We start from the raw sequence: 25,227 nt of genomic DNA, 5'->3' as shown, positions 1-25,227 counted from the left end.
ACTAGATTAGCAAACGCAGGGGCTACTTTGGAACCCATGGCTACTCCTTTGACTTGTTTAAAAATAATATTGTCAAAGTAGAAAAATTCCCATCTAGTACTAGGGCCACAAGAGAACGGATAGTGTTAATTTTATCTACAGACAAGCCTGTTTTCTGTGTTAAATAAGATTGTAGCAATTTTAAACCTTCAAAATGTGGGCTATTAGTATACAGAGCTTCAATGTCTAAGGTGACCAAGAACTTATCTCTGTGTAGGTGGGTGGTGAAAAAGCTTGTTAAGGAAATCCCATGAATCTCTTAGATAAAAAGCAGAATGTTGTACTATAGGATTAAGTACTAAGTCCAAGTACTCAGAAATCTTTTCAGTTTTGGTCTTTCTATTAGATACAATATGCCTAAACGGTGGGTTGGTCTGGTCCTTGTGGATCTTCGGGATGCCAAAAAATTTTCCTAATTGTGGATTAGTAACAGATATGAAATCAGCTTCAGCTTCAGAAATAGCATTTTGTTTACTTGTGTAGTAATAACTTTATCTATTTTTTTTAAAGCACTATTAACTTCAGTTAAGGTGGTAGTATAATAATCACTGTTATGTAGGCCTGTTTGTAGAGTGCGAATGTATCTATTCTGTTCCATAAGGACAATGCTTGTACCCTTGTCAGCCCTCATAATTTGTAGCATTTTGTCATATTTTAGGGACTTCAAAGCTGACAAATGTTCAGGGGACAGATTAAACAATTTAGAGACAGTTATTATTTAACAAAGTACGAAAATCTTTTTCACACATTTTTAAGACAATCAACAATGTATTATTCATGGGCGGGTTAAATAAACTTTTTTTAATAGGTAAACGTATATAACTAGAGTTGTTATCATAATTCATTAATGTCATCTATGTCATCTGTTGCCTTCTGGGTAACAGCTTTAAGTTAAATGTTCTCAAGTAAAGTTGTAAGTCCAGGAGAAGAGTTGAAAGTTCTGCCCTTTGAGCTGGAATAAATGAGAATCCCTTGCTCAGTAATTGTAAAATGTGTAGGAAAAATCCTGCCTGTACGCTTAAAGACATCTGTTGTAACTAAGGCAGTAGAAAATCCATAGACAGAAGCACAAGAGTTAGAGCCACTGATATGTGTGCATCAAGTTTCTTCTTGGTCTTCCACGAGAAAGATGCCTTTCTCCTCATAGTTGTGGTCTGTTTAGGTTGCTCATGGATAAACGGGGTATAACAGGATCCCTGATCTTGGCTTGTATGCCCCTTTCCATATGTCTGCCTCTGCCTTTGAATGAACTTGATCTCCCTCTCATTCTCATAGATATATGAGGAGAAATCCATTCCGGTTGTTCTTGTGATAAAAAAGGAGAAGCATTAACATCAGGAGACGGAATAGGGACTAGCAGGTTTATGGCGTTTGTAATCACAACAGAAGACTGTACAATAGTAGGCTGTTGCTCTGTGGGAGTCAATGGAAGAATATTGGTGCAGGAAGCAGATAATGGCTGACCTGTTGGTGCACTCGAGTTCCTGATAGTGTTTGGGAAGTCTGCAACATCAGGCATGTCACTGGGATTCAAAACAAATTGTTTTTCTCTTGGTTGAGTTCTGAAACTAAATCTGTGGCCACCTTCACTTCTAAGACGATAAGCCCAGTGATTTTGCTATTGCAGAATGTCCCTCTGTAGTTTTTGCTTTTTACGATGAACAATGGTGACCACATAGCAGGTAATTCTGGGGTGTATACCATTGTATATATGTTGAAAGTAATCAAAATCAGGATGTTTAAGGACAGTACTGTGCAACTCTAAAATTTCCCGTTTTAATATCAGACATTTTCCGTACATTGTGGTCTATCAACGTTCGAACCATCAGTAGACCGGTATTGTTATACAGTGCAACAAGTTCATTGTACAAAGGAGAGTTTCTGGTAAGACGATTGGGAAATTTGGTAATCCGTAACCCTAATGGGACAATATTCTTTTCTAGGCAACAAGTCCGGTATAAGTTATCATACTGTACATTTTTAAACACCATGAAAAGCCTCACCAGTTTAAAAATGAGACACTTTAAGTGATTAGTATTAGTTGACTGAGTAGTACAAAAAAGCCCAGACAAATCCTGTTGGAAAAGAATGTCCAAAAATAGAGTGGTAATGTTATCAGTGTTTAAAAACATTAATAAGTCAGAGGAAGGACCAGAATTAATCGTAGGTAATAACAGTACCTGCTGTCGTGTGGTGGTCTCTGTATGTCCCATAGTATTCCCATTTATATTAGCGTTTGCGGTAGTGGTTGTAGCAGTGTTTCCAGCAGAACCTGTAGTCATAGTGGAAGTGGCTGTAAACATCATAGACACAGTAGAGGAAGTAGAAACTGCTGCTATAAATCCTTCTGTCAGGAAAGTCATCTGTGATAACACTGGAACTGCATTCTTGGATCTCAAGGATTCCGTAAGTAGTGGAGGTATATCATGCATGGAAAGCATGTGAAGAGGTAATGAGAACTGAGAGAATTCCACCTGGAAATGGCTACTAAAGCCAAGCTCCTGTTGTACATACAAAAAAATAAAAACTTTAAGATCCATGTTTGAAAACAGGGATTCACAGTTTTTACTGTCTCCAGTTATTAATGATAGTTACACAGCAGGAATGTTTGTGGAACCTGTGTAGCCTGTGCATGCATTTTAGAAGGCATCAGTTTTACTTTCAAACATAACAATTTCTCAGTTTCTTTTCAGAAACATTTTGACTGTAAATCTTTATTTGTGGTTTAATCTGCTACATGTTTCGTGCTCATCTTTTTATGTTGGGAAAAAACATTCGCAAATTGTCTGCAAGAATTAAAGAGCACTGTGCAGCCATCAGAAATTTAGACTTGCAAAATGCTCTAGCCAAGCATAGCCTACATTGCCAGAATTTTACTTGCTTTAAATTTATTATAATGGAAAAAGTTAATCAATTCTTTGGAGATGCAAACACTTATTTAGAGGTCAGGGAATTTTTATGGCACCTGAGACTTAATGCAGATGCCCCACCTGATCTGAATGAAAATTTAAATATCAAGTGTGCACTTAAATAGCACCACTGATTATAAATACATTATTAATATTAACTCTCTTATTTTACATGTATTAAGGCTCTTGTGTTATAGCTTGTGTGTTGTTTACTCTAACTGATACAAGTCATTAACTTCCACCAATACCTAGTGACAGAATTCTATTACTGGTCCACTTTAGATTGTTTTCACTTGGAAAGTTCTTTATTGGACTATGTTTCAAATGTAAATTGATGTTTACTGCCTAATTGATTCTTAGGAACTGCCTTCTTTGTGTCATATTTATATGCTGTTCTGCATTTTAAGTTTATCTGATGAAGTCCTTATCACTTAATAAAGGATGAAAGTGCTAAGTACCGGCTCTTAGCTGTCTTGTCATGCGTTATAAGATTTAATTTATTTTATACAGTCCTTTTGAAGTTTTTTTACTATATTTATTATTTTCTCTTCATACATGCTCCAAGAGAGTTTTTTGGTTCAAAGTTACAGGATAAGTTTATGTAATGGCAGTGAATTTCATTACCCACCTGCCTCACAAAAAACACAGTCTGGACTTTAACCAGTATAGTTTAAAAAATGATAGCTGCTTGCATATGTTCTGAGACAAACAGTTCACTTTCCCATATTTTTCTGAGGTCAGTTTTAATTGAACAGTGAAACAAGGAAAACCCTAAATAGCTGGCTTCCCACCCTGGAGTACCCAGTCTGAAAGCCACTAAACAGACTTAGCTGAGAAGTGGGAAACTGGTTAATTGGCTATAATTTGAAGCAACAGTGAATAAAGTACAAATGAATGAGTCATGTTTAATCCAAAATCAGACATAAATAAGCAAATTTCAAAAAGGGGAACACAGCAGGAGTTGCACTGTACAGCACCAAACATGGAGCACTACTACAGCATATAAGTAACAACTTCTGCTGTATAAGAGATGCTGTAATGAGTAAGAAGTATGAGTATATTCATTTGTGCTATTTTGAATAGAGGTGCACTGGATATCACTTGCGTTACTGCATATCAACTCTGAATATGATGCCACATTATATAAAGAGCTGAATATCTGGTGCCATTCCTGAATATTTCTGTTCTGATTGCTTTAGATTTATTGACAGTTATTTTGGTACTTGCGTGTTATTGCAACCAGATTTTCGCGGTTGCGAATAGCGCCTACCTGCAGACAAACGAGTGGCTGACAGATTTCAAAGTGCCAATCATAGTCCTTACTACTTTTAAAAAAATATACATGACTTTAAAGAACAGGAACAATTTAAGAAATCCTCTTCCTGTTTTGCAAGCATTAGGGATGCACACATGAGTTGTCATGACTGATGTCGTCCTGTGTATTGGAATATTTTCACACTGGGCAACAAATCCGTCACAGAAGGAAAACACAGAGACTGTGAATGTATTACCATTTTGTTTCACAAGCACCGTCATACAAAATGAAATGTGGAGTTTTCTCACTCCATGTCACTGTAACATGAACTAGTTTCCCTGTAAGTTTAGCAATAACAGTCACTATTCTCTGCACATTTTCTTCCACAAACTGTAAATAATGCACCGACAGTACAGTAGTAGGCATGATAACTCAAGCGTAAGTCTGTAACGGATGCAAACAGGAAGATGATTTCTGAACTTGTTCGGTTCGTAAAACTCATGTACAGTTTTTGTCCACTTGTAAGGACTTACAATGACACTTTGAAGTGTGTAATGCATTCGCTTCTGTGGAGGTATGCGCATTTTGCAACTGCGAATATCTGTAATACGTAAGTACCGCTATTTTGATATTATAGCCATTCCATAATATTAGTTTATATTTTTAGATGCTCCCATAGGTTAGGTTCATAGGTAAATACTAGGCTAATTGCCTTTGTGTGCTATTTTAATCCTAGTCAGTTTCTCTTGATAAGAATCAAACCTGTACTTCTTGACTGCGAGGTAAACACTTTAACCATTATGTCACCCCCCCCAACCCCTTAGAATACAAAATGTATTGGCCACAAAAGAGGTTTCTCATATGTAAGTGTAGTGGGTTGATCTTGTTAGTTGGAGGGGCATAATGCTCTGTGCACCCTGTCAGTAACATCTGTCTTCCCTTTCTAAATATTATAAGTTCTTACATAAGAAAGCAACTTTGCAAAATAGATAATTAGCAAGGCAAACCATGAGAATGAATTCCCTTGGGGAGCAACTTGGTAGATAGTAACAAATCATTTTATAAATATGTCTGGCAGTGTAATAAGACAGTTACTTCCAAAATCTTCCTTTCTAATGAAGACAGGATAGAGGGGCATCCAGGTGTGCTGCATGATGGATTTGCTAAATATTTTGAGGAGCTTGTGTATGTGTATGTTTGTGTGGGGATCTAGTAGTTAATTATTACACTTTCAGTTTACTGGATTGTGAATGTCCTCTTATTTTTTCTGCAGTTGGTTGAGAAAGTTCTGGCAAAAATTAGAAAAGATACAGCCTTATGACCTGATGAACACATTTATTTTTCCATAATGGAGAGTATCTCTTAGATCTGATTATATTTATGTCAATTTTCCTTGAAATTAGGAGTTGTTCCACCTCAATGGAAATATGCTTCCCTTACTCCAATTCATAAAGGTGGCACTGTATTTAGCAGTGACTCATTTAAGCATATCAGTTTGACCAGTCTTATTAGTAAGACCTTTGAGAGAATTTTGTTAGATGTGATGCAGAAATCAGTTACCATCATCAAAGACCAGCTAAGCCTCCATTCATACTTCGATTCCTTATTTGATGGGGCTCAATCAAATGGTATGCACTTTAATAATATTAAGTGTAAGGTGCTCCTTTTGTTTTGGAATAATTTTAATTATCCTAACAGTATAGAGTGTGCTATTATTAGACAGTCTTGAATATGATGATTTAATAATAATTGTTAATTATTTTAGTTTTGACCAATATGTGATAAAATTAGTAAAAATGTATATTCAGTGATAAGAATACTTTTGAGAAGTATTACTTCTAGGGATTGAAAGGTAATGTTGTACATCTGTAAGTCATTTATCACACCTATAATGGAAAATGGTTCGGGCTTTTGTGCTTACTCAATAAATGATGTTTTTAGACATGAAAAAGTCAAGAGATTTTTTACAAAGAGAATTAAAAATTCAGTTGGCTTTTTATATGTTAGATTGAAAAAGCTTAATTGATTTCTGTATGATTAGACATTTGAGAGGAGATTTAATATGGATTTTTAGATGGCTGTCACAACCAGATCTTGTCTTTTCATTAGGGATTAATTTAATTCAGCATTATAAGTGCACAAGAAATAATACATTCTTCGTGGGAATTAGAGTGACATACAGAAAGATTGCAAGGCATTGCTTTCAATCTAGAAGCTGAAAATTTGGAACTCATTACCTCCTGATATTAGAGGTGCTAAGATTATGGATGAATTTAAAATGAAAATTGATTCTTGGTTATGTGTAAAGGTATTGTGGTCAATTAGTTTGTGGAAGAAGGCCAGTAATGATCTCTGGTGAGGTCTTTGCACAGTTGTAAATCTTTGAAATATAGGTGGATAAAGCCTTGGCAGGAACAGCTATCTGAGTAATGATTTCTTGAACTGCATCTTCTGAATTGTTGGATGGGTAATCGCCCCAACCCTAATAATCAGATCATCCCTTCTAAATATTTCTTCCAGGGGAAAGCAGGATATTTTGCAGATGTCAAGTGAAAGTGTCAGATGTGTTTAATTTGGAAAATGTCATATCAAGGCAGTCCTCCAAAGCCAATATTCTTTTTTTTTAATTCTTGAAATCATGGCTCCAGTTTATACAAGTTATTTTAATGCCCTTGATTCCATTTTGCAGGTAATAGTGGTTGAGCATAGTGGGACTGTTTCCTATGTAGAGCAGAAGTTATTAAATCAGGTGACTTATTGAAAGAGATTGATGAGTCCCCTTTATTAAATAGGCTGTTTTATCGTGTACTTGATTCCAAAAACTCAGAATTAATGCAACATTCATCCTTTTTGTATCGCATTACTTTTTTCTTGCCTATGAACAGAGATTTGGCAATATTCATGCAATTACTTTTGAGAAATGTGTTTTTGGTTATCTTTTTCATTGGGAGAATGTAATGCAGACCATAGAGCTACAACTGAAGTTAAAACATTGAAGTCACTCTTTTATTTGTTGCCATATTGATACCAAAATTCCTGTTGCTCAGATCATTCTTTGAAGCTGCTTTAGTAATACAGGCATCATTTCCCATAAATGAAATGCACAGGGAGTCAGAGGCATTTCAGCATGAGCCCTTTTTTTTCTCCAAATCTTTTGGATTTCTAATTCCATGATGTGAATGGACCCCATTCCTAAGTCAAAGTATGATTCAATTTCATGAAATTAGTATTGTTTCAATCTTTGATGTTGTTCAGAAGAAATCTTTGCAGTACCTAAAATGTCCCCAGTAAGGACTCCTTCTGCAATTCTTACAGAATTACATGTATTGGTAATATATCTAAGTATGATTTTAAATTATTTTTATAAGACTCATTGCACCTCCTACTCTTGGAATTGTCTAGGTATCTTTCCTCCACATTGCCCTTGTTTCTGCCTGCAAATCCTGGCATTTTATGACTTTGTGTCTCTCTGTATGTAAGACACTGTCGTCACTGGATGTAACAATTTCAGTGATAAATGCTATATTTATCTTCTTTTCATGGATTACTCTATCTGGTTTTCTCGCATCTGTTTTTTTGAATTGTTGGTGATGGATGATCCCATGTGATATAAACTTCATATTCTATAATGCTTTGTGGCTTATGTCTCTAGTGTTTTATAGCTACTTCAGTATTATAATGTTTGCACAATCCCCAATGCAACAGTCTTGCCACATTATTATGCCTTTCAGTATACAGTCTTCTGCCATTAGTATATCACAACCAGCCAGTGGCGGCTAGTGACTTCAAATTAAAGGGGGGCTGCAGGAGACAGCTGAATGTGTGGGGCCAATGAGAAGGGGTGTGGCGAACTAGAAAGAGGTATAGATATGCTCAAAACCACAACAACTAGAACTTTAATTAAATACACTGCCCTGTGTGCCAAACTGTCATTACGAGAGTCTAATCAAGACAAAATGAAGCGTAGAAGAAAAAATATGTCAATGCATTGGCTACATGACAACTTACTTAATATCTAGATGGAAACACAAAGGTTGTGAGGCATGAAAAAATACATTACTGGAATGCCAGTCAAAATCAAGTATAAAAAAAACAAGCAGCACTTGACTCAAACCACTTCTCCTTGCACTGCAGTTCTAATTATAATTTATATTCAGCTTTATAAAATTATCAAGTAACATGTTGAAAGTAGCAATCTCTGTGATAACCACACTTGTAAAAATGTTTGTTATCCAAAAAAGACCTGCTGCCTGACAACAACTGTCTACTTTTTTCATGGGGAAGACATGATCAAAGTAAAAAATGAACAGCAAACAAGAAACAAGCTCAAGATAAATTGCTTAAAGGATTACTGCACAAGTTATGGACCACACATGATAGATTAGCATTCTGTTTAGTTTACGGGTAAAGCCTGCAAAGATGACTGGAAGTCTCCAACAAATGTAATGAGCTTCTGAAAATACTGTAATCCTGTCCTTTATTGCAAATACTATCATATGCATTTCAATACCCAAGGCTTATACGTTATCTAGTTATGTAAATATTCTCTGCATGGCAGCAACAAAAAGCCTTTCGATGTTGCTAATTCTTTAACAATATGCTTATTAAAGCTTACATGCATCTTAAAAAAATCTCCGACAAGCTTACCTGATGGTCTTTAAGGCATTGCTACTTAAACACAGAGCAACAAGGCACTGCGACAGTATGCATTTTCTGAATAATAAGAAGCATAAATCAACAGTATAAAAATATGACAAAAAAACAGGACATTCTGCAAAATCAAGGAAAGATGAAAAGGCACGGTCGTACTTGTGGTCTACCTTGGATGGGAGAATACTCTGCACACTTACACTGCATAACTGATCCTTGCCTTTCTTGGACACATCCAGAGCCACTACAATGGGGAGTGGGGTGCAACAAGTATGTCACAATTTGATATGTCTCTGGCTGACAGTGATGCTCTGACATTCATACCTCTCAACCTCAGAGCAAGAAATCTGGACAAAGCCATACATAGAAGTGGGGCACAGGCCCAAAAATAAAGAAAATGTTTAAATATTGCTCTTATAAACTTAGAAAGATAATAGAATAGTAGTAGGTCTTGCATTAGTATAAATTTTCTGAAGGGTATGAAATCTGAAACTCAAATGTCTGCCATTATTTTCTAACTTTAGTCTTTAATGATTTCCCACTAATTTGCCAGAAAACCACAATTTTATGAAAAACAAACCACAAATGTGATGCAAAAATATAAAATTGCCACACAATACAGCTGGGAACCTCTGAAAGAAGGGACACCTTTTTAATATTAGTACTGTTAACTTGAGCAGCAGACAAAATAAGAGCATCTATATGCATTTCTGAAATAAACGTAATCTATAACTCTGATCATTACAGTTGTTTATAATTGTAAGCCATCCACGTTTTCTTCCAAAATTGCCATTTTGCAGAGGGATTATTAGGAGGAGAGCAACATTTTGAGCCAAAATTGGGGACAGTTGAGAGGTTTGGATATTCCTAATTCTATAAAGCGATTTATTTGCACTTATCTCTCAACCTCTTAATGCAGGAAATCTGGACAAGGCCAAATATATTGGGGAACATGCAAACAGTACAAATTGCTCTTGTATAAACTTAAGACAGTATCTAGAATAACAGGTTTTGCTTTAGTGTGCATTTTTCTGAAGGTTATAACGTCTGAAACTCAATGTCTGTCATTATTTAGTGACTTCATTCCTAAATGATTTGCCAGAAAACCACACATTTTATGAGGAACAAACCAAAAATAAGAAGCAAAAAAATCTATTCATTCTGCAAAAATCTGGACAATTGAGAGGTATCGTTCAGCCGGGGCTGTCTAAGTTTGCTGCCCTTCCCCCCTCACAAAATTGTGGTCGAATGGAGCCCCCCCCCACAGCCATTCCAATGTTCCATTCCTTGGTTATTTCATCCCATTTACCATAAACACTGTAATGTGCATACTGCTTTACTTCTGCAATGATTTGGATTTCATTTGAAAATTTTATTTTGCATTTTACAGCACAAACCCTAATAGATATATGCTAAACAAAGCAATGCAGTCTCACAATGAACATAGACTTGGCATTAAAACTTCTCTGCCCTTGAAACTTACATTCATTGAAACAGCATTGAAACCCACATTCAAAAAAATACATTTTGCCAGTGGCAGATAAAGATTAACTTTGGGCTGATTTCAAATCGTAGGTCCCTTGCACAGGAAACATACACGTGCTCTTTGATACACCTTCCTGATTGTATTAAATTATGTTCCTTGTACAATATAGTACAGTTATTAGATGGCATTTTAAATTTGTTTTGAGCATTTTTCCAGTAAACAATGAAACAAAATGCATGCACCAATAATGACAAAACTGCCCAATTTAGAACATTTCTATCATAAAAGTCTACTCAATTTCTAGTAATATTGCAATAGGGAATGGATAGCAAACTGATAACAGGTTCAATATTACTAGGTATCTTCACCAAAAAGGACTGCAGCATCCACCCCTTTACAATACAGTACAGTATCAGCAATGCATCTACCTACTGTGGGAGTAGAACCCACAGCCTTCTGCATCAAAAGGCAAGTACAGTACCTGTTGTGCTATTAACAATGCAAGCAGACTCAGTATAAGCAGCACTAAATTTTTGTTCCCCTGCAGCTCTCAACTTCGTGTAAAATCTACTTGACACTCAGCTGTATCTCTGAACCTTGTAGCACAAGAAATCTGGAAAACGCCAAAATTTAGGTGGGGGGGGGTAAAAACACCAAAAAAACAGGGACACATTTTAAACATTGCTTATATAATGCTGGAAAGTTGCTAGAATAAAATGCTGTGTTACCACCATACATTTCACTGCCGAGTATTGAACCCAGGACCCTGTGTAAAATAGTCAGAGCAACATACCACTATGCCAAATCATCTGTTGTATGAAAGGGAGAAAGACTGAAACTTAAATGGTTAACATTTAGTGAACTCATTTCTCACCATAGCTGTCAACATCTTAGTACAAAACACCTGAACAAGGCCAATAATGGGGGGAATACAGCCCCCAAACATATTCAGTGAATTCAGTTCTCGCCATAGCTCTCAACCTTGGCACAAAAAACCTGGATGAAGCCAATAATGGGGAAATACAGTCCCAAAAATAGGGACAAATTTCAAATATCCATCTTATAAACTTAGAAAATTGCTGTTATAGGTTTTGTGTTACCATGTACTTTCTGAAGAATATAAAGTCTGCAATTCAAATGCTTGTCATTTTTATTTATTTAACATTTGTTAACCAGGAAAGTCTGACTTGGAACAAAAGCCAATTTTCAACAAAGGCACAGGAAGAAACACTCCAGACACATGTCTTTGTAAGATGGAAGGACACCAGAGCAAACCCACACAAACACAGTGAGGACATGCACACGCCACACAGAAAGCACCCCAGCCAAGAATCAAACCAGACAAACCTGTAGCTGTCAGGCAACAATGCTACCACTGCACTACTGACTGTGTTCAGAAATGAAAATACAGAAACCATAGATTTTATGAGAAACAGAACAAATATGAGGCAAAAATCTGCAAATGTTTTTCAAATGGTGGTGGGTAGGGAATTCAGGCTCTTGCCACTGGGGACCAAGAGTACAGGGTTCAAGCGTTATTCTCTACCCACCACCATGTAGCAACTGGGGCATTTCACACACACTGGATATAAAAAGTGTACACACCCCTGTTAAATCATTTCTCACTTTTCCTTCCTTCAATGTGACCTGCAACCTGTACAATTTGATTGAAAACAAACAAATCTGTTAGGGGAAACATATAAAAAATAAAAAATGTATAATAAGCTAGTTGCATAAGTGTGCACACCCTTAAACTAATACTTTGTTGAAACACCTTTTGATTTAAATTATAGCATTCAGTCTTCTTGGGTACACACCTGCCATCAATTAAAGAGACTCTGATTAACCCCAAATAAAGTTCAGCTGTCCTAGCAGGATGTTCCTGACATTTACTCAGTTGCCTGCTACAGCAAAAGCCATCGTTCGCAGAGAGCTTACAAAGCATCAAAGGGATCTCATTGTTGAAAGGTATCAGTCAAGAGAAGGGTCCAAAAACATTTCCACAGCATTGGATATACCATGGAACACAGTGAAGACAGTCATCAAAAAGTGGAGAAAATATGGGCCAACAGTGATGTTGCAATCCTAAAGAAGTTACTCTAGTGGAGAATTATCTGCAGGTTTGAAAAGGACTGTGAAATATAGAATATATAGCTCTAAATGTAATTATGTTTGGAAAAGTGATCTGCATATGTCATGTGATACAAAACATTTTCTAGAGTGTTCTATCAGAATATGTACCTCAATGAGCCATCGTAATTTAAAGCTGAAGTTGGGAGGGCAGAGACCCATATGTTCAAGACTTGTGGAGCAGGGGAATTCAAAACACAAAGGCATTTTCTTTTTTTTTTTTTTTTAAAGCTTTACTATACTACCATTGTATTCAACAAGGACCAAGACTTGACATACAACAGAAAATTACTAAAGAAAATTAAACAGGGAGAGGCATTTGTAAAAGAAAAGCATCTGTAGGATGTTCCAAGTATTGTCGGAATGTTCAGACTTGCAAATCTAACAAGTGGAGGGGTACGATGTACTTCAAAAATGACGCACAGACCAACAACATGAAAAGAACATGGAGGAATTAAATTAAGATGGCATATTATATTAAGTGCCGTATTATTTATAAATACTACTTTTATAGCCCTTGTATTAGATGCATATCAACATGTTTGTATTTTTCCATCAAGCTCAGTCAATCAATTCTCACTCAAGTATGGCAACGTATGTATATATGGTGTTGATGTATTCTACAAACTGTGGAAGATCAGCCCGACAACAGACATGAAAAGTAATCCTAAAACTGATGAGAGCCTTCCCAAACAAAAATAACATTACTATAGTACTCTAAAAGTGCAGCTTCTGTTAGTCCCATACAGTCTGGAAAATAGGAAAAACTGGAAATCAAAAATAACCACCTCAGCTAGCAGAATTTCACTAATAGAAATCCGGTAATGTAAGCATAGTACAAATGACTTGCAGCTTGAGGGGACACACACACACACACACACACACACACACACACACACACACACACACACACACACACACACACACACACACACACACACACACACACACACACACAGACACACACACACACACACACACACACACACACACACACACACACACACACACACACACACACACACACACACCTCAACTGCTGTAGAATGTCCAGTTGAATGGAGCACTGAAATCCAAGTCACCCGCGACACACACACACTAAATGGAACAGAGCTCAGTCCAATGGAGCAGTAAAATCCAAGTCACCTGAGCACTGAAATCCAAATCCCACCCCGCAAGAGCTCAAAACCCACCTCACCTCTCTCCTGATTGGACCTGCCTGCAGATGAAGCAGTCCGGAGCTCCTCTGTTCTGTGCGGTCATCACCGCACAGACTCCTGGGCATCTGCGGGGCTGAGATGCATTCCCCTCTATCTGGACTGCTGACAAAGGCAGTTTGGAGTTCTGTCTGAGTCCCCAGTGCATGCGTGGAGTTCCAGGACTCATGATTTAAAATTTTTTTTTTTGTTTTCTTGTCTTTACTTTTTTGTTTTCTTTTTGCTTTGCTTTCTAGGTGGGGGAGCTGCAGTCCTGCAGTCCTATAGCACGAGCCACCCCTGCAACCAGCATCAAGATATGTGGCTGTTTCCAATTCTGTTTTACAAAACCCACATTTATCTGTTTCTTCCACATGTTCAGTCAACCACTGTGTACGTAATCCTCTATCATGGGTCACCAATATTAACCTTTCATCTTTTGGTTTAAATTCACCTCTCCTTGACAATTGCTGTGTTTGATCCCCAACATGAGTTTTTTCCCCAGAGTTTTCTATACTTGCAACTGTATTTATCCATTTTCCACATTTCTTCTCATCTGATCCTACACCTTATATTCTTACTTTTGTTTTTTTTTTTTGGCACATTCAGTTGATGCCTGATTTTTATCTACTTATAGTTTGATTCCTATTCCCACGTGACTTCTGCTAAACTAAGCAGGGAAGTAATTTTAGATCATTGTCTTCTAAACTGAGGGCACATTCTTTGTTCCCCATTTCTTGCAGGCATAGTATAGAAAGTTCCAGAGCATCTTCCTGTGCCACATTCTCTTCAGTTTCAGCCTGTGTCATCCATTGCTCTTTCGTGTGGGAAGTCAGTGGCCTGTCACTCCACAACATTGACTGTGTCAGAGTTGTCACAGTTTGCTGTTCCTTCCTTTGCTTTGCAACTCCACCTGAACATTTGTACTAGTTTCCTATGGAAGGCTCCAAAGTATCTTCATATGGCAACTGATCAGATATTTCTTGCTCCACTGGTCTCTTCTTAATTTGGGGATCCATTGCTCTATCCTGCTGTGATGTTATCAGAGTTAGATTTTCTACACTAAATCCTTCACATCACAGATAATCCATAACCTCAGCTTCTATTTCTTTAACTTCCCCATTACTAATCCTCTTTTTTACTTTTCCTCTTTGTTTTCTTATTTTTTGTACTGCTAAATTTTCCATGTCCAGATGCCTTTGCCTTTATTTCTCTTCAAATAACTTTAGTGTTGCTATTTTTTGTATTGATTAGTTTTGTTTTCTCCTTTGCATAAATACTGCACCTTATTAAATCTCTTTCTCTTTCCTATGTCCATATTTCTTTTTCAGATGTCTCCTGCTCCTCCTATTTTTCCTTACTTGGGGAACTTTTTTTCCATCATGCTGTGATATAACCTGTTCACTTTGCAGTTATTCCATATTTTCAACCTCTGCTTTTTAAATTTCTACTTCACTAATCTTCTATTCTGTGTTCCCTCTTTGTGGTATTATTTTTTTGTATTGTGATATTTTTCATATCTGGATACATTTGCCTGTATTTCTCTTTGAATATCTTTGGGGTTGCCTTTCTTGAATTCATTAATTTGGCTTTCTCTTTTGCATAAATATTGCACCATATCAGATCTCTCTTTCTTTCCCATGTCCATATTTCTTTTTTATACCTTTCAAAAAACTCGTAGATTTTGTTCTTTATATTTTCACACTTCCTCGGTCACTTCCTTTTCTAAATGGCCCAAGGTTTCTTAGTCTATATAATGTTTTTCATAAATCTGTTGTATTAGTGAACACAAATTTTTATTTGAAGCCTCTGACAGTTTTTCTTGTGGAAGTATTTTTCTTTCCTTGAATTTCTCTCTTAATCTTTTTGTATGTCTTCTGTCTGGAAATTCTGAGCTTCTCGCATAATAGTAACAATACATAATTTCTTTCTTATCCTCAATATTCCCCTTGGTAATCTTTATGGCTCTTTTTTGACCTATCCATTTTTGTGATTTTTAATGGACTATTTCTGAGCCCCTTTGAAAGGCCTATATTGATAAAATAAATGGCATATCATAGACCAAGCCCATGCATAGGTCAAGCAGTCACACTGCTGATATATTTAGAGATATTATAAATATATTATATTATATTGTATTATAAATTCAGAAATAGATATACTGTATTTTTATGAACTGAACAAAAAGCGTGAGTCAAAGTGCACTTGTCAACCTATTGGCTTTTTCTCCTTAATAAAAGCAAGATCCATGAAGTAGTTGCACCTGCTTCGAGCTGAATGCCAAGTCATCAAAAGTGAAACGTCTAAGCCTATATAATTGTAGTGAGTGGAGCGCTGAGATTTTGGTTTTATATCAGGAAAAAGACAAACTTGTTAAGCACCCTTCTGAGATAGGAAAGGTGTGTAATATGTTTTTGTTAGGTAGCCTTAAACAAAATAAGATCAGATCTCACTCTAGGGAAGAAGAGATTACAGTGTTGGTCAGAAAAGAATAGCGGCAGAAAGTAAAACAGCTTTTAAAAGCCATTATAACTTAACTCAGCCACACTTGTAAACATAATGTTTGTCAGAGCAGTGTCTAACAGCCTTTTAAATCATTTTGTTCTTCAGAGGGATGCATGTTTCTGACTGCTATCTGTTTGACAGAGCTAAAGGTATTGTACTGGCTTTTGAATACTTTGAAAGCTAGTAAAACATTGTACTCCTACACTATTTTCTTTAACTGATAGTACATGGAGCAGATAAAGGACCAAGCACTACAAAGATTGTCGATATCCCACAATGATAACCTTTTATTGTATTTTCCTGACATGGATGCCAAGATTCACCTCCCAAACTCTGCTCTTAAAGTGAATTTCTTGTTATCCATTTCTCAAATACATAATAAGTTGATTATGATCAAAGACCCAATTAATCCTTGATATTTTACCTCTAGTTTGTACACAGCTCATATGTAAAATGATAAAAGTGTGCATGTAGAATGAAAAAAATAGACTGCAGCATAGAGCAGTGTGACGATCATCCAGCTACGCTGGCACCAACCTGACAACTCTACATCTAGGTGAACATCGTAAGCCAAATTGTGTTCTGCTCTGTAAAGAAAGACACGTTTTTGTCTTTGTAGACATAGGAAGAACTAAGAAGAATTTAAGGTGCAGGTTTTTGAATTTGCTGCCTCCATAGCAGACTTGGCAGTAGATCCCCATTAAGCACTCTTCTGAACATCTTTCCATCCAGACTGTTCTTCCCAGCTTTGCAGCCTTTACAAAGATACATAATCTGAGTGTGACTTTGCAAACTACAGTATTCATCATGGTAGACAGAAACATTCAATAATGCCCGAAGAAAGTAACCCACAATGCCACAGTATGTCCTTTTGTTGCAACTAACATTGGCAGCTTCTCCACCTGTTATATATATGGTATATAGCCTTAAGTACTTATAGACTAGCTAAAATAAGCTACAAGTCATAAGCTTCTAATACTTAATAGTTTCCTTACTGTTTCATAATTGCCATGCATTCCTTTTTACATCTAGCTAAGTACCTCTAACTGAGGCACATGAGCCTTGGTTTAACATTTTTTTTTGTGTAGGATGACACCTCAGGATTGCAAAATCCCCCATTATGCTGCATTGTAGTATCAGTACTGTAAAATAAATCTTGTTACTGAGTGTGCAAGTAAAATCAACAGCCTTCTGAGCTTCCATCATCAAAAGCAAGTGTGCTGCCTGTTGAGCCACTAATGCTGCTTTGGATCCCCTTTGTCCTCTGAGAAGCTGGATAAGTGCTTCTGACAAGACACTAGTAGATACCTTTACAAAATACTGGTTGCTGATCACTTAGGATCTTTGGATGCTTCTACGGGTTATAAACTGGCTCCAGGGCTCAGCACCCTACCTAATGATAAAGAAAACATATATTGTACCATTTTAGAAAGATAATTTGTACTGACTATTAGTGTAATAATTTGCCAAGCACACATAATTAAGGACCAGAAGGATATATTTAAGTAAGTGGAGGACACAACAAGTGAAATCCTGGATGCAGATTTATGAGACAGGATATGTATAGTAACCCAGATAATCTTTTAAGGTTAGTAAGTATACAATCAAATGTAGTTGTAATGCATTTGATGCTAGCTGAAAAGTTCAGCCATGGGGATGGTCATCCGTAGGCATACTTGACGTATGATCCACATCCATTAGATGAGAATAAAGGGCAAATTTTGAATGCAGTATTTATCTGTTTTGGCCCCTTTCCATGAGATTTTTAAGAAACTAGAGGAGAAGGAGAAAACAATGTCATCGGTGAAATATCTTGTTCTCCCACCATTTCCAAGGTACAGTAGAAAGTGTTTCACTAAACAATAGTCTTTCTTTAGAAAACAACTTAAGGTGGATCAATTCAGACAGAAGAAGACCTTTGAAAATAAGCAGACCTGGAAAGAAGGTAGAGGCAGTTTCAGGCAGCAAAACAGAAGGAGGCCCCTCCCTCCTAGGATGGTAATGGGAAGTACTGACTTCTACTCCCAAGCAATTAGTCCTTTCTCCCTCCCCCTCCCCACATCTGGGAAGAAGGCTGTCGTGTTTCACAGCAGCTTGGTTCATTGAGGGTACATGTGTATAGAAGATTATTTCTATACTCTAAAAAGCAGACTTCAAAGCCTTTTCCTTCCCATTCCTGAAAATCGAGTAGAGTTGACACAGACAGTTTTAGCTCAGCATTTAACTTACAAAGTCATAGAATGTGTACCTTTAGAGGAGCAGTGAAAGGGTTTATATTCCATACTGTTCCTGATTCCAAAAATAAGTAGCCTATCCTAGACCTATCAAGACAAAACAAGTTTTTAAAGATAATAAAATTCAGGATCCTTACCTTGTTGGCTGTTCTCCCTCTACATTTATACGAAATGCTGTGTTGGTCACCTTGGATATAATGTATGCCTGGCTATATTCCCCCATCTACAAGGACCACTGTCAAGTTTCTGTAATTTAAGGCAGGGAAGGAATGCTTTCAATTTTATACCTTGCCATTTGTTCTTTTCCCTGGGTCTTTTACATTTTTACAAATATATTACTCCAGTATTTGCCCATTTCAGGACCAGAGCAATTTGTCTCTTTGTGCGTGATTAATTTTTCAAGGGACTAGCAGGGGAGGAGATTTGAAAGCACTGCAATACTCTTATTCATTGTTTGATCAGTCTGTGTTTCTTACTGTCAATGCCAAAATGACTGTTCCTTCTCAAAGCAGGGCACGAGAACTGTTGGGATATGAATCTGTCTCATTTCACACCACAGCTAATATTATTTCTTAGTATTAGAGTTGACTCTTGCATTGGCATGAGTAGGGAGACATTGCAGGCAAAAAGACTTGAATAGTAGGGGTCCCTTACAGCCCTAAAGGTAAAACACAAATCATCATTAACCCCCCCCGTCCCATTTCTCTACATGGGTTGGGATGTCATCTCAACTGTCACCATCTCTCTTTATTCAGTGCTACTCTCCTGCCTGCCTGATTGACTGTCATAAGTTTTCTCAAACACATTCAGTCCATCTTATTGCTGGACATCCTTGTTTCATCTTGCCTTGTACCTGTTTGTCCCAAATCATATTCAAAAAATCAACTTTTGCTTTCCTGCACATATGTATAAACCACAATAATGTGTTCTCTTTGACTTTTATCAACAATTGGAGCTACTTTGGCTTCTGCTCTGATGTCATCCTTTCTTCATCTGTCCCAGAGTATGCATCCAACCACCTGTCTCAGGCACTTCAGCTTTATCACTTTTAGCTTTCTCAACTTCTCAGCCTTCACTACCCTGGTTTCTGTGCAATACAGAAGTACTGGTTGCACCACAGTTTTTTACACCTTACTTTTCAGCTTCTTTAGTATTCTGCAGTCACACACAACCCTTGACACTCTGATTCATTTGGCTGCTGCCCCTCTGGTTATAGTTTTGACCTCCTCATCCAGACTTCCCTTCTCTTTGACCACCCTCCCAGATGCTTGAAGTTGTTAACCTGTATGACTATTTTCTCAGTTTTCAGCTTTTTCCGCTGCCATGGCAACGTTCTTGTCTGTGCTCAGTTTCATCCCATGTACCATCAGTGTTACATTCCATTCCCATATTTATTTACACTTTGTGGACTGGGTTAGTCCCACTAGACTGGTGGACTGTTTTCAGGGAAGACTGGGGTGATATTTACACTGCTAGGGTAAAATTGACCATGGAATCAGGGAACTTCCCCTATTCTTTTTGATAGGTGCCATGAGATCTTTTACACCCACCTTTCCTACCACCAACTAAAGCAGATGGGACCTCGGTTTAACTTCATTTGCTGAAGTTCATGTTCAGAATCTACTTGTAATGCCACATCATCTGCATATAGCAGCTTTGCTGGTCTGCCCCTACTGAGCTGTTTACTAATGTAGTCCATCAACAAACTTGAACAGAAGTGAGCTCAACCCTGTGGCACACCCACTCCCAATAGGAACCCTTCCTTGAGTCTGAACACTTTTCATACTTGTGTCATTGGGCCCTTGTACATGGCTTGCATGTGTTTCTGGAACTTGCATTGCAGAACTGCCCAAATCAACTTTCTTGGAACCTAATCATATGCTTTCTCCAAGTCTAAGAATGACCTGTTGGACTTTCTCGTCATCTCCAACTTCTCCTTTCTTTTTGGACTGCAAACATTTGGTGATATTGTGCTGCATCCTGATCTGAATCTGAACTGCTCATCTCATATCCTGCATCCTGATCTGAATCTGAACTGCTCATCTGACATCTTATTTTCTACTGCTCTGTGCATGCACTTACCAATCATCCTCCCTATTTCCATGCAGTGTAACAGGAGTTTGATTCCTTTGTACTGTCTATAGTTGTGTCACCTTTTCTTTGTACAGTGGCACTAGAATGCTTATTCTCAAATCATCTGTGGTTTGCTTTTCCCTCCATACTGCTATGAGTACTCTCAGGAGCTATTCAGCCTTAACTCACCCAACCTGTTAGTCATATGCATGATCTCATTTGAGCCTGCTGCTTTTCCTGACTTCATTTTACACTTAGTTTACAGGTTCATAGATTAGTACTAGGCTAACTGCCCTTGCAAGCTATATTTAAGCCAAGCCAATTATCCCTTGTGAGACTCAAACCCTGCACCTTGTGTTTGTAAGGCAAACACCTTAACCATTAGGCCATTCTCCCAACCCTCTCTGTTCTCACTTCTTTTAGGATGTGTTCTTTGTCATGCTTCATTCGTTTTCCATAGTGCTGCTCTTACTTCTAGGGTGTGATCTTTATCATGTTTCATTATAGGCTGTGTATGGGACAGTACAGCTTCTGTGGGGTTTTCTTCATTCAGAAGTTGCTGAAAGTGTTCTTTCCATTGGCCTTTGATGTCCTGTAGACCCCTGAGTATATTGTTGCTGGTATCCCTTATACATGATGTCTAATGACTACCTTCTTTACTTTTCTGTCTTTGCCTTGCAGCCTAATACAATTTCAATGTGCAGTCTGCTGAGTCACTTTCCACAAGCTGGTATATTGCCTCTGATGTCTTGCTCTTTGCTATTGTTACTGCTGTCTTGGCCTCTTTGTTAGCCAACCAACATTCCTTCTTAGTCTGGTACATCTTTTCTATCTTCCACTTTTTCCTTTGCTCCTCCTTTCGTTTGATAACATCCTGGACTTCTACATTCCACCACCAGCTTTCCTTATGTACCTTATTTTCATATCTGGCTCAGCTGTATATCTGTTCTGTAGTCTTCACACATACTGTTTTGATATCTTTCCATTCTGCTTCAACTCCATTTATTTTCTCTTCTTCCTGAGTTGCTGGAGCCTTGAGTATTTCCTTGATTGCCTATGATTTCACTCCTGTGTACTTCCAGGTTTTCAGCCTAGTTTCTGTTGACCTTAGAACTGTGTCTGACCGCTGTGTGCAGCTGATTATGGCCACCAGTGGTTTATACTGTGGACTGACTTTTTCACTAGGTATTACTTTGCAAAATCTGATTCTACCCTAGTGCCATTTCCTTACTAAGAGGAAGTCTACCTGACCTGCTTGTCTAACACTCTTGTATGTGATCTTATGACTGGCTGTCTTGCTGAACAATGTGTTGGCCACCATCAAGCCATTTGTAAGACAGAAGTGTAGATGGCCTTTCCTTATTTATTCCTGTTACACCACACATGTGGACTCAGACAGCCCTCATATTCTGTTCTGTCTGCCCTAATGTCAGCATTCAGGTCTCCCATTATCAATGCCAACTCATGTTGTCCTGCTTTATCTAATCCTACAACTGCTGCTTGAATATACTCTCTTCTTTGCCCTCACAACTCTGATGTAAGGTATAGGCCAAAATTATGAATACTGCCCTATCTTTACACTGGTGTTTAATTCTGCTGGCATCCCTCGTTGTCTTCAGAAGACTCTCCATCACCACAATTGCTACATCATTTCTACTCTGTCCGCTGCTCGAGTAGTGGACTTGGAATAGAAAGCTAAACTGGTTTTGCTGCACTGCCCTTCCACCTTGTCTCCTGGATATACAGGATGCCTAGTCACTTTCTTACCATCACTAGTTCATGTGTGGTGGGTTGACTGGTTTTACATCCGGCTTTCACTCAACAGGGCTATCCCAAGTAACCTAAACAGAAGTCTCCTCTCAGAAGATGTTAGGATACTGAAAAGAGGAAGAGTTGTTAAAGTCTTTGAAATTAGGGAAGTCTGGTAAGATATTTCCATGAGAAATGTTTAGACTTTCTGCAGGTGGACAAGAACTCTGGACTTTCTTTAGTTGGACAATATGATGGCCTTAATTCTGGTGCTGAAGACATACAGAGAAAAACATTTTGCTCTACCACAAGTACACTGAAGGTAGGTAGTGGCAACTTCACAGTTCTATGGTACATGAAAAGAAGCGACAGCTATTTAAAGCAGCATTGTATGCTCACACTGATAGTCTAGGACCTGATGTCCCAGCTAGTCCTTCATCTCCTGGCTACCTGCATCCCTTCAGATTTAGACTTATGAAAGGGAAAACTGAACAGATCCTTTTCCTGTCCTGATCATAGAGGCTGTACACACAAGTTTTCATACCTTAAGACAAAGCTGGGAACTCTTGATATAGGTCTGTTTGCCTCACAGGAAACCTACCAGTTAAAGAAATTCTATACTACATCCCCATGCAGAGGCATTTGGGCAGTAAACATGTTGTCTGACCTGTGGACTGGGGTACTTCTGTATGCCTTCAAGCCCATTTTCTTCATCTTCAAAGTCCTACAAAAGGTAAGAACAGAGAATGCAGAGCTTATTCTTGATGCCCCTCTCTGGTTGAAGTAACCATGGCTCTGTCAGTTCATTTGAGATGTAGGTCCTACTGCAGTATTCAGAGATTTGCAGTATCCTTACACCAAAAAAATGGGTCATTGCTGTATCCAAACCTAAAGATCCTCAGGCTAGCAGCATGGGTACCCCTAGTCTGATACCTTTTAGGGACCTATTTTTTGAAGACATACTGCACATCACTTGAGAAAGCCAAAAAGTCCAGCAACAAAAACTCTTTTGTTCAAATGAAAAAAGTTCTTATTTTGCTGCAGCTGTTGGAGTATTTTAACAGAGGCTGCAGAACAAGCAACCTTTAAAAAAATTAACAGACTGTTTCATGATGTAGATCTTGTGCTTCTGTTACACTGTATCTTTCATATGGCGCAGCCTTCATCTTCTTAGACCTTTGGTCAATCCATTCCTCAGTGATGCAGTTCTTATAAGTGATCTTAGACCAGAAACCCTCAAGAAATCTTGTGCCTTCTCCGTGAGACTTCAACTTTTATATTAGAAAAACTAACCCTAGCTACCTTTTAACCCAGTGCCTCACTGACCTTCTTATCTTGGAAGAATTTTTCTCATAGCCATTACATCCACTAAGATGATCTCTGAGCTGCAAGTACTTACGTACAAAAATCCCTGTAGGATATTTTTTAAAGATAGGGTGAGCGTTAGAAGTACTTCCTCTTTTATGTCTAAAGTATTATTGGAATTGGCACTGAAATGAGCTATAAAATTATCCACTGTTTTTTTCCTCACCCCCCAGAATGGGGGTACTTCTTTTGTTGGATGTGCACAGAAAAGCTGACATTTATTTATTAATTTGTATATAAATATACATATAGTAATGCTGTAGTATATATTTAATTGATTGGTTTTATTTTATTTTATAATATTTATGTTGTTAACTAGGGTAGAAAATGATAGACGTGGACCATTTTCAAGTTCATCCTGGGTATGGAAAAAAAAACAAGTGAAAATCAATATACAAGAAGAAACATAGATTATCAAATAATAGAAATAGATGGTGTCAGATAATGACAGTAATTCACAAGTATTAAAAAGACAACAATAACAAGTGATTACAATAACAAACAGACACAATCCAATAAATGAAAAAATAAATAAAAACAAGCCATATGTGTTGAAAGAATAAAGGACTTAAGGCACACTTCTTCATATATTTTATGCCAGGCAAATGGGATAGGTGTATATCCAAGCAAATACTGCCTGTCAAGTGTTTGGCTAAGAACTATTAAAAACACACGCACACACAACTAAGATCTGTTTACTAGGATATCAGCTACAACAGCAGATTTCCTTAGGAATATTTCTGCTCAGAGGTTCTGCAAGGCATCTGCTTAGATTGCTCTCCAAGCCACCCTATTCCAGACTTTACAGACTGGACATCCAGTGAATATAAGGACAGGCTTCACAACCATTGCTACGTATAAGGATGTGCCGTGGCCACTTGTCTCCACTCACTGGGGTACCTAAGTACTTCAGCACTTTCCTCATGGTTAACGAGTAATACTTTGGGAACGAGCCTTATAATGAAAGTTATACAGCTGAGTGAGTATGCTTGACATAACAGTAGATGTTTGAATAAAAATATTCAGTATTGCTGTATAAACTCCTTCCCAGTTTTGCCTGGAAAGTAGCTACCCCTTTCATCGTCATTTATCTGAGAATGGAGGAAGGGGCAGAAAGGGTCCTCTGTTTCCCTTTGTTGTTAGGAAGAAATGCTGGGCTGATATCTCTTAAATACTTTGTTTTCCTACCAGGCAAAGGTAGTCACTACTTAAAACTTTACCAAGATATCTCCAGGGACATTACATGTCTCTAGTCTAGGCTTGCTTATTGGCAATCTTAAATTATTAAAATGTACTGCATGAAAATAACAGATGGAATGTTAGTGTGGTTTGTTTTCTTTCTTTTATTGTACGTGTACCTATCTCACAGCAAGAGGTTCTCCGGTTCGATTCTCGGCTGGGGTGCCTTCTGTGTGGAGTCTGCATGTCCTCCCTGTGGTTGTGTGGGTTTCCTCTGGGTGCTCCGGTTTCCTCCCACATCCCAAAGACATGCTGTAGGTGGATTGAACACACTAAATTGTCCCTAGGCATGAATGCGTGTGTGTGCCTTCTGTGGAAGGTTGGGTGCCGGGCTGGCAACTCGACACCATAGAACTCCACTGCCAATCATGAGCAGACAGGTGATCTGCTGTGGCGA

At 37.8% G+C, this 25,227-nt stretch overlaps 1 protein-coding gene across 1 annotated transcript in view; it reads left to right on the top strand.

The window, feature by feature from the left end:
- VWA8 (von Willebrand factor A domain containing 8) overlaps nucleotides 1–25,227 on the top strand; it is a 3,458,065-nt gene that overhangs the window by 1,952,067 nt on the left and 1,480,771 nt on the right. The gene's annotated exons all lie outside the window — the stretch shown is intronic.

This window comes from Protopterus annectens, chromosome 5.part0 (assembly GCF_019279795.1).
Source record: "Protopterus annectens isolate FY-2018-M chromosome 5.part0, PAN1.0, whole genome shotgun sequence".
NCBI classification, from domain to species: domain Eukaryota; kingdom Metazoa; phylum Chordata; order Ceratodontiformes; family Protopteridae; genus Protopterus; species Protopterus annectens.
This window is presented reverse-complemented; position numbering and strand designations above follow the sequence as displayed.